The sequence below is a fragment of the Callithrix jacchus genome, chromosome X (assembly GCF_049354715.1).
Source record: "Callithrix jacchus isolate 240 chromosome X, calJac240_pri, whole genome shotgun sequence".
NCBI classification, from domain to species: domain Eukaryota; kingdom Metazoa; phylum Chordata; class Mammalia; order Primates; family Cebidae; genus Callithrix; species Callithrix jacchus.
The window spans coordinates 2,210,888-2,222,500 of NC_133524.1; the positions used below are offsets into that span (position 1 = coordinate 2,210,888).

General features: G+C 44.6%; 1 long non-coding RNA gene across 1 annotated transcript in view; it reads right to left on the minus strand.

Annotated features, from left to right (window-relative positions):
• Positions 1-5,614: 5,614 nt before the first annotated feature.
• LOC144580982 (uncharacterized) overlaps positions 5,615-11,613 on the minus strand; it is a 14,326-nt gene continuing 8,327 nt past the window's right edge. Inside the window, exons 3-4 of the long non-coding RNA XR_013531404.1 lie at positions 9,056-9,976; positions 5,615-6,287 (exon numbers count right to left, since the gene is read on the minus strand). This is a non-coding gene — a long non-coding RNA (uncharacterized LOC144580982). The remainder of the gene's footprint in view (positions 6,288-9,055; positions 9,977-11,613) is intronic.

Consider the following 11,613-nt stretch of genomic DNA (forward strand, 5'->3'; position numbering starts at 1 on the left):
AAACTGGGGAAGGCTGTCAGGCACCAGCCTGGGTGGGACCGGTAACTCTGCCACGGGCAGTCATTGCATGGGAGCAACCAGGGAAAGCATGACCTCTACACAAACACCTTGGCAGATCTGAAGGTCCCTCCAAAGGAGATCTCAGCAGTGCCTCTCCCTGCCACTCCATGCATGCAAGAGAACAGATACATAATGGCATATTCCAGCAGAAGACTCAGCTATGGATGAGTCCTATCAATACCTGTCATGCATGAATGCCTATTAATGGGCACCACAATGAATCATCACCTTGGAGAGGGTCACACCGAGTTCCTGCAGGGCTGGACAAATAACAGCCTTAAGGACTCTAGCCTTCAATCCTCAGGCGAGAAAATGAAATTTAAAAATCTCGAGACAACAGATGCTGGAGAGAATGTGGAGAGATAGGAATGCTTTTACGCTGTTGGTGGGACTGTAAATTAGTTCAACCACTATGGAAGACAGTGTGGTGATTCCTCAAGGACCTAGAAATAGAAATTCCATTTGACCCAGCAATCCCATTACTGGGTATATACCCAAAGGATTATAAATCGTTCTATTATGAAGACACATGGACATGTATGTTCACTGCTATCAAAGACTTGGAACCAACCCAAATGCCCATCAGTGATAGACTGGATAAAGAAAATGTGGCACAGAGACACCATGGAATACCATGCAGCCATCAAAAAGATGAGTTCATGCCCTTTGCAGGGACATGGATGAAGCTGGAAACCATCATTCTCAGCAAACTGACGCAAGAACAGAAAAGCAAACACCGCATGTTCTCACTCATGAGTGGGCATTGAACAGTGAGGACACACGGACACAGGGAGGGGAACATCACATACTGGGGCCTATCGGTGGCTGGGAGGCTTAGGGGAGAGATAGCAGGGGGTGGGGGGATTGGGGAGGGATAGTAGGGGGCAGGGGGATTGGGGAGGGATGGCAGGGGGTAGGGGGCCAGGGGAGGGAGAGCATTAGGAGAAATACCTAATGTAGATGACGGGGGGATGGATGCAGCAAACCACCATGGCACGTGTGTACCTGTGTAACAAACCTGCACGCTCTGCACATGGACCCCAGAACTTTAACAATAATAAAAATAAAATTTTAAAAAATGCAAATCTTAATAAAAATAAAAATGATGCCTTCTCAAAATGGTATATGTTACACCCAGTTATAGCTGGTATGAAGCGTCAGTGAAGAAGCTCGGAAAATGTATCGTGTGGATGACTTCAGGATGTAAGAAGTCTCTGCTCCTGGGCTTTGGGGAAGGAAAGGGAGAAAGTGGCCGTTTAAGCCCCTCCACTCCACCCAGGTTCCCGTTATAGACGAGATCCTACGCAGAGAATCAGGTAGCAAAGGTGGGAGGTCGCATAAGGTGTTACACGCCTTTACCTGGACCTATTCCAACTAAATGGTAAGGTTTTATTTATTTATTTATTTATTTATTTATTTATTTATTTATTTGAGACAGGAGTCTTGCTCTGTTGCCCAGGCTGGAGTGCATTGCCGCGATCTCGGCTCACTGCAACCTCCGCCTCCCGGGTTCAAGCGATGCTCCTGCCTCAGCCTCCCGAGAAGCTGGGATTACAGGCACCCGCCACCACTCCTGGCTAAGTTTTGTATTTTTAGTAGAGACGGGGTTTCAGCACGTTGGCCAGGCTGGTCTGGAACTCCTGACCTTGTGACCCACGTGCCTCGGCCTCCCAAAGTGCTGGGATGAAAGGCTTCTTTTTCCTTTGCCTTTTTTGTGTCTTTCTAGCTTATCATTCATATTGACAGATGCTGAGACCCACAGTGACTTGCAGAATTTTCAATGGACAGCGCTGAAACCTCTGCTTGGGAGGCAGGTTGGGGCGTCAGTGACGGACGTGGGTTGCAGCAAACGCAGGTGGGGCACGGCTCTGACTGCAGGCTCCCCGTCTCCGTCTGTGTCCTTGGACAGAGGCTCACTTTGAAGTGAGCAGTGCTGTCTCCGTGTGAAAATCACCAAATTAATTTCTAAGGGACCAGCACAGGTTGTGGTGCAGCTGATATTAAATTGGTAGGAATTGAAATAGCAATCCAAGGAGAGGAGTGGGAAGGGAGGAGCGTTTCTGAGAAGGAGCGGGAGAGGGGAAGAGGGAGACACGGGAAAGGAGGGGGAGAGGAATCCTCACAGCAAGGGAGGGAAAGGAGAAACTCAGGCCATAGTAAGAAACGTCTAGCGTGTGAGGCAGTTTCTTCTAAATGGGATGAACCGATTTGGAGAACTGCTTCAGCCTTGGAGCTCGAGACTAGCCTGGGCAATAGAGCAAGACACCGTTTCTACAGAACAGAAGCTCTTTTTTTCCTTTTTCTTTTTGAGATGAAGTCTCGCTCTGTGGCCCAGGCAGGAGTGCAGTGGCTCGATCTCGGCTCACTGCAGCCTCCGTCTCCTGGGTTCAAGTAATTCTCCTGCCTCAGCCTCCTGAGTAGCTGGGATTACAGGCACCTGCCACCACACCCAGCTACTTTTTGTATTTTTAGTAGAGACGGGGTTTTGCCATGTTGGCCAGGCTGGTCTCGAACTCCTGCCCTCGTGATCCCACCACCTCGGCCACCCAAAGTGCTGGGATTACAGGCGGGAGCCACCGCGCCCGGCCAGAAACTCTTAAACACGCATCACAGCCAGCTGGACAGGGTGGGACACGGGCGGCAGGTGCAGGTGCCCTCCCTGCTGTGACTAATGCCCACAGCACGAAGTTGCTTTCGGTGACTCAAAACACCACCAGTAGATGATGTTGCAGTCGTAGAGGTCACAGCTCAGAAATGCGTGTCCCCAGGGTGAAATCCAGGTGTCAGCATGGCCGCTTTCTTCTGGAAACTCTAAGGGAGCAGTCGCTTCCTTACCGTTTCTATCTTCCACACAATGCATTCTCTAAATTCCTTCTTTCCCGGACACTTCTTCCAGCTCCAAAGCCAGCGGAGCAGCATCTTTGAAGGTCTCTAAAATACGGTAACATACTTTGGTAGTTCTGTCACATTGCTTCTATCCATCCAAGCCACTTCCCTCCCTTAAGGCCGGGTGCTGTGGCTCACGCCTGTAATCCCAGCACTGTCACAGGCCTAGGTGGAAGAATCACCTGAGGTCAGGAGGTCGAGACCAGCCTGGCCAATGTGGTGAAACCCTGGGTCTACTAAAAATACACAAATTAGCTAGGCGTGGTGGCACCTGCCTGCAATGCCAGCTACTTGGGAGGCTGAAGCAGCAGAATTGGTTGAACTTTGGGAGGACGAGGCGGGCGGATCACCTGAGGTCAGGAGTTCGATACCAGCCTGACCAACATGGTAAAACCCTGTATCTTCTGAAAAAAAAAAAAAAAAAATACAAAAATTAGCTGGGCGTGGTGACATGTGCCTGGAATCACAGGCACTGGGGAGGCTGAAGTGGGAGAATGGTTTCAACCCGGGAGGTGGAGGTTGCAGTGAGTGAGATTGCACCACTGCACTTTAGCCTGGACAACAGAGTAAGACCAGCTCCGAAAAAAGAGAGGAGGGAAGAGAAGAGGAAAGGAAGGGAGGGGAGAGAGAAAGAAAGAAAGAGAAAGAAAAGAAAGAAAAAAAGAAAAAGGGAAGGAAGGAAGGAAGGGAGGGAGGGAGGGAGGAAGGAGGACATGTTTTTTGCGGCTACGAAGTGGGATAGGAGTGAAAGTTTAACGGGGACAGAGTTTCTGTTTGGGAAGCTGAGAAATTTCTAGAGATGCGTGGTAGAGACAGTTGCACAGCCGAGTGAACTAGTCAACGCCACTGAAACTTACACTTACAAAGAGTTAAAATGTGCCTGTCATCCCAGCACTTTGGGAGGCTGAGGCAGGAGGACTACCTGAGGTCAGGAGTTCGAGACCAGCCTGGCCAACATGGTGAAACCCTGTCTCTACCTAAAAATAAAAAAATTAGTGGGGCGTGGTGGTGGGTGCCTGCAATCCCAACTACTCGGGAGGCTGAGGCAGGAGAATCGCTCGAACCCAGGAGGCGGAGGTTGCAGTGAGCTGAGATCAGACACTGCAACTCGGGACAGAGTGAGACTCTGTCTCAAAAAAAAAAAAAAAAGGACTTAAATTGGTAGATTTCATGTTATGCCTATTTTATAATTAATATTTTTAACTAAAAAAAAGACTCCTACATGTAAAACGTGCTACCTCAGAGTGAGGAGAGAGTACATGAAGTCATCCTTAGGGTGTGGAACTAAATATTGGACGTATTGTCTATATTTATTTATTCATTCAGAGATAGAGTCTCGCCCTATTGCTCAGGCTGGAGTGCAGGGGTGTGGTCTCTGCTCACTGCAACCTCCGCCTCCTTGGTTCAAGCAATTCTCCTGCCTCAGCCTCCCAAGTAGCTGGGACTACGGGCGTGAGCTACAATGCCCAGCTAAGTTTCGTATGTTTAGTAGAGATAGGGTTCCACCATGTTGGCCAGGCTGGTCTTGATCTCCTGACCTCAGGTAGTCCTCCTGCCTCAGCCTCCCAAGTAGCTGGGACTACGGGCGTGAGCTACAATGCCCAGCTAAGTTTCGTATGTTTAGTAGAGATAGGGTTCCACCATGTTGGCCAGGCTGGTCTTGATCTCTTGACTCCCCGATCTACCTGCCTCAGCCTCCCAAAGTGCTGGGATGACAGGTGTGAGCCTCAGCGCCCGGCCTGTATTTCTTTTCACTTGATAGCTTTAACATGTTTCTCTATGTGTGGTGCAGCCTCAGGGTCATCCAAAATGGGTGCTTATGACGGGTGCACACCTGCAGACGTGCACGAGGGCATAGGCTAGAATGCCTTGCTGTCAACGCTGTGCACCAAGCCTGGGAATGTGCAGGCGCAGCCAGCACCCTGCACGTGACTCTCACACACTGGTCCAGAGCTCCAGAATCCAGCTGAAAGTGCTGGAGACAGCAGATGCCGGAGAGGATGTGGAGAAATAGGAACACTTTTACCCTGCTGGTGGGAGTGTAAATTAGTTCAACCCTTGTGGAAGACAGTGTGGCAACCCCTCAAGGACCTAGAAATAGAAATTCCATTTGACCCAGCAATGCCATTACTGGGTATATATCCAAAGGACTATAAATCGTTCTACTGTAAGGACACACGCACACGAATGTTCATTGCAGCACTGTTTACAATAGCAAAGACCTGGAACCAACCCAAATGCCCATCAATGATAGACTGGACAGGGAAAATGTGGCACATATACACCATGGAATACTATGCATCCATCAAAAATGATGAGTTCATGTCCTTTGTAGGGACATGAATGAACCTGGAGACCATCATTGTCAGCAAACTGACACAAGAACAGAAAATGAAATGCCGCATGTTCTCACTCATAGGCGGGTGATGAACAATGAGAACACATGGACACAGGGAGGGGAGCATCACACAGTGGCGTAGGTTGGGGTGTGGGAGGCTGGGGGAGAAGCGGGGGGTGGGGAGATTGGGGAGGGATAACACTGGGAGAAATGCCTGATGTAGGTGATGGGGGGATGGAGGCAGCAAACCACCATGGCACGTGTGTACTTATGTAACAATCCTGCAGCATCTGCACATGTACCCCAGAACCTAAAGTAGAATTAAAAAAATAAAAACCTAAAAAAGTAGTTTTAATTGGAGAGACAAGAATGTCATTGTTAGTGGGTGGTTGACAAAGGCCAGCCCTGATCTCTTCCTTCCCCAAATCCCTTTCCCAGGAGGAGGTTATGGTATCAGCTCTATGCAGATGTGGGGACTGCTTCTCAGAGAGGTATGGCGGATTCCAGCCAGCATGGGGGCCACGAAGTGGTGGGGGGGATGTCCACACCCACTTGCTTCTCCTCTCCGCTTCCCTTCCGCATCTCAGGCCCTGGGAGGTGCCCAGATTCCCACCCCCTCTCCTTTGAAGCTTAAGCACCGGTGCTTGGCGGGGGGCTGCTGTGGATCTCAAGGGCATTTTCTTTCTTGTTTTGGTCTGGAAAACAGCGATAACTCGGTCGGAATTTTAATGTGTTCTCCAATTACGCAACTCTAAAATCTTGAGCAGTTTTTAAATGTTGGTCACGGTGCCGTGTTTGTGGTAGCCTCGTGGCTCTTCAGAGGGAGTGATTCTGCTCTCCAACGGTGTATTTGGAAATGTTTGCGGACGTTTTAGGTCGTCACGATGGAGGCGGAGGAGGCAGGTGCTCCTGGCCATGGTGGATGAAGCCGCACCCTACCGTGCCCAGGACGGGCAGCCCCGGCACCGAGGGTCATGCAGCCCATGTATCCGCAGTGCTGAGGCTGAAAAAGCCCATTAGCATGAGTGACTGTCTCTCTCACATTGCTCCTTCTATCTTCTCCCTCTTACCCTCCTTCCTTCCTTCCTCCCATGTCTTTCTGTATCAATCTACAGCTCTCTCCCTTAACCTCTCTCTCTAATCAATCTACCCACCCACCCATCCATCATCTATGTATCTATCTATCTACATAGCTATCTATTCCATGCGTCCATCCATCATGTATCTATCCATCTATCCATCATCTATGTATCTATGTAGTCTATCTAATCTATCTAGCCTATCAATGTATCATCTATCTACCTATCTAACCTATCTATGTATCTATCTACCTACCTACCTACCTACGTAGTCTCTCTCTCTATCATCTACCTGTCTTGTCCATCCATGCATCCAATCCATCCATCCATAATATATCTTCCTACACATCCATCCATCATCTATCAATCCATCTATCCATCTTTTTTATCATTTAAATATCTATCTAGTCTATTGATCTATCTATCTATCTAGCATCTACCCATCTGTGCCTCTTCATCCCACACCCAGGGAGATGGAGATGTCTGGCTTCCTGCCCCTTGCCACTCAATGACAGAGAAGACAGGCTGGGAAACCTCTGTCTTCTATCTATTATCTATGTATCTATCTATCCATCCATCTACCTATCTCATTTATGTATCTACCTATCTATCTACTCTATGTATTTATCTATATATATCTTCCTATCATCTATTTATCTATCTAGGTATCTATCTATCTATCCATCCATGCATCTATCCATCCATCTACCTATCTCATCTGTCTATTCATCTACTGTACGTATTTATTTATCTAGCTGGCTATCATCTAGTTATCTATCTCCTTATCTATCTGCCTATCTACCCATTCATCCATCCATTTCTCTTTTTCTTTATCATCTATCTACATGTATCTATCTATGTGTCTATCAGCTATATCCGTGTCTATATATCTCTGTGTATCTATGTGTCTGTCTCTATGTATCTATGTGTGTATTATCTATCTATACATCTATTTATCTATGTGTCTATTTCTATCAGTGCATGTATGTGTCTATCTGTCTATCATCTATCTACCTACCTATCTATGTGTCTATCTATCATTTATCTATCTATCTATGTGTCTATCTATCTATGTGTCTATCTATGTATGTATCTATCTTTGTATCTATCTATGTGTCTATGTATGTATGTATGTATCTGTGTCTATGTATGTACGTATCTATGTATCTATGTGTCTGTCTATGTATCTATCTATCTATGTGTCTATCATCTATCTATGTGTCTATCCATGTATCTATCTACCTACCTACCTATGTCTAATCTATGTATGCATGTATCTATTTATGTGTCTATCTATCTTTGTACAAAAAAAGTGTCCTTTGTCCATAGATACAAAAGGACACTTTGTATCTATGTATCTATCTATCATGTGTCTATGTATCTATGTATCTATCTAGCTACCTACCTATCTATGTCTAATCTATCTATGTATCTATGTCTAATCTATGTATCTATTATCTATCTATCTATCTACCTACCTACCTACCTACCTACCTATCTCTCTATGTCTAATCTATCTATGTATCTATGTCTAATCTATCTATGTATCTATTATCTATCTATCTACCTACCTACCTACCTACCTACCTACCTATCTCTCTATGTCTAATCTATGTATTATCTATGGCAGTGGTTTGCAACCAGGCACAGTTTTACTCCCCCAAAAGGACACTTGGTGATGTGTGGAGATATTTTTGATCCTCTTGACTCTGGTGTGGAGGGTGAGCTTCTGGCATCTACTGGGCAGAGACCAGGGACGCTGCTCAGTGCCCTCCAGTGCACAGACAGCCCCACCACAGATACTCATCCATCCCTAAAGGCCAATATTGCCCAGGTGGCAGATACTTTGAGTAGCCAGTAATATCGTCCCATAAACATTCTTCATTTTCACATATTCATGAAACAAATTTGTGAAAGACCTAGGTGCATCCTAGCTGGGCCTCTCCCTGGGTCTGGAATGGAGAGGCACAGATGGGTAGACGATAGATAGACAGATGGATGGATGGATACATAGATAATAGAAAGATGGATAGATGGATTGATAGATGATGGATGGATGAACAGATACATGATAGGTGGATGCATGCATAGATGGATGGGATAGATACATAGATAGATAGATGATAGAAAGATGGATAGATGTATTGATAGATGATGGATGGATGGATGAACAGATACATAATAGGTGGATGCATGGATGGACTTGATAGATGATAGAAAGATGGATGGATTGATTGATAGATGGATGGATGAACAGATACATGATAGGTGGATGGATGCATGGATGGATGGATGGACTAGATACATAGATACGTAGAAAGATGATAGAAAGATGGATAGATGCATTGATAGATGATGGATGGATGGATAAACAGATACATAACAGGTGGATGCATGGATGGACTAGATAGATGATAGAAAGATGGATGGATTGATCAATAGATGATGGATGGATGGATGAACATATATGTGATAGGTGGATTCATTCATGGATGGATGGATGAACTAGATAGATAGATGATAGAAAGATGAATAGATGTATTGATAGATGATGGATGGATAAACAGATACATATTGGATGATGGATGGATGGATGGACTAGATAGATACCTAGATAATAGAAAGATAATGGACTAGACACATAGATAATAGAAAGATGATAGACTAGATCAATATATAGATAACAGAAAACCTGCTGCTGTTTACGGCTCTGTCGTGGCCTCCAACGGGGACTTTATAAACTGCTGAAATGCATCCATTTTGTTTTCTTGACATATGGATGCTTCATTCACCATTTTCCAAGCAGAAATTTGCCATCACTACTGCTTGGTGAGGGTTTGTGTCACTTCTGCAGGGGCATTATTCTGCATATATAACTTCACTGTGAGCCATGCGTCCTAACACTGAAGGCATATTTTGCAAGCAGTTCCTCTGCTTTTGGCAGCAGGCTGAGCTCTCTTAATCATCCAGAATGGTTTTATGACTTCCTGCAGCCACAGGAAGGGCACGCCACAATTTATGCTGCCTCCTTGGAGACCCTGAATTCTAAAACATCGATTGCTGTCTCTGACTGTGCTGTGGTACTTGTAAAAATTTCCATGGCTATAAAAATTTCAAAAACTTGCATAAAATGAAGAAACAGAACTGGATGAATTCCTTTCCATTCTGAAGGTTGCTGGGAACATTCCATCCCCTTCTTCTCCCTTGTCCTTTAGAAATGGGGTGGTGGAGCTTTCAACGAAGCAGGACTTTTGGTAGAAATTACTTTTCTTTTTTTTTTTTTTTTTTTGAGACGGAGTTTCGCTCTTGTTACCCAGGCTGGAGTGCAATGGCGCGATCTCGGCTCACCGTAACCTCCCCTCCTGGGTTTAGGCAATTCTCCTGCCTCAGCCTCCCGAGTAGCTGGGACTACAGGCACGCGCCACCGTGCCCGGTTAATTTTTGTATTTTTAGTAGAGACGGGGTTTCACCATGTTGACCAGGATGGTCTCGATCTCTTGACCTCGTGATCCACCCGCCTCGGCCTCCCAAAGTGCTGGGATTACAGGTGTGAGCCACTGCGCCTGGCTGGTAGAAATGAGTTTTAGCACCTTCTTGCCTGGGTTGAGGATACCTGAAGGTCAAAGAAGAAAGAAAAGCCACATGAAAGTCATTTATATTCCAGTTTATGACCTGGGTTACTCTAAGACCAGCCCAGGAGATGGGGGAAAGAAACTTGGTTCTCAGTCAGGCAAAATTGTGAGATTACATTGACTAGATGTTACATTTTTCTACATTGAGGAGGATAAAAATTAGCATCGTAGTAAGACAGGCTAAGACCTTCAAGAAGTAGCTATGTTTCTCTTTCTGAGGCATTGACTTGACATGGAAATTAACTATTGGATGGGATTCATTCACTTCTCTATATAGCTACCTACCTATCTAATCTATGTATGTATCCATCCACGCACCCAGCTCATCTGTTTATTCATCTATCTACTCTATTATTTATTTATCTCGCTACCTATCATCTATCTATTTACCTATTTCCCTATCTATGTCTATTTATCTACCTATCTACCATCCATCCATCCATTTCTCTATCATCTATGTATCCATCCATCTACCTATGTCAATCTATCCATCTATCTACTCTATGTATATATCTATCTCCCTATCTACATCTGTTTATGTACCTATATACCCATCCATTCATCCATTTCTCTATCTATCCATCTATCTACCCATGTCATGTGTCTATCCATCATCTACCCTATGTATTTATCTAGCTAGCTGTCATCTATTTATCTATCTCCCTATCTATATCTATTTATATACCTGTTGACCCACTTGTCTATCTATCTATCTATCTACCTACCTATCTCTCATCTATCCATCCATCCATCTACTTCTGTCACCTGTGTACCCATCTATTTTATCTAGCTATCATCTATTTATCTATCTCACTATCTATGTACCTATCTACCCATCCATCCATCCATCCATCCATCCATCCATCCATCCATCCATGTCTCTATGTATCTATTTATGTATGTGTGTCTGTCTATCTATCTATCTATCTATCTATCTATCCATCCATCCATCCATCCATCCATCCATCCATCTACCCATGTCACCTGTCTATCCATCTATCTAGTCTATGTATGTATTTATCTAGCTTGGTATCATCTATTTATCTATCTTCATAACTATATCTATTTATCTACCTGTCTACCCATTCGTCCATCTATTTCTCTATCTATCTATCTATCTATCTATCTATCTATCTATCTATCTATCATCTATCATCTATCTATCTATCCTTCCATCTACCTATGTCACCTGTCTACCCATCTACTTTATTTATCTAGCTATCATCTATTGATCTATCTCACTATGTATTTATGTACCTAGCTACTCATCTATCCATCCATCCATCCATCCATCCATCCATCCATCCATCCATCCATCCATCCATCCATCCACCTATGTCATCTGTCTACCCATCTACTTTATTTATCTAGCTATCATCTATTTATCTATATATCTATTTATGTACCTATCTACTCATCTATGCATCCATCCATCCATCCATCCATGTCTCTATGTATCTAAGTATCTATGTATCTGTGTCTATCTAGCTATCTATCTATCCATTCATCTACCCATGTCATCTGTCTATCCATCTATCTACTCTATGTATTTATCTAGTTAGCTATCATCTATTTATCTATCTCATTATCTATATTTATCTACCTATCTAACATCCAT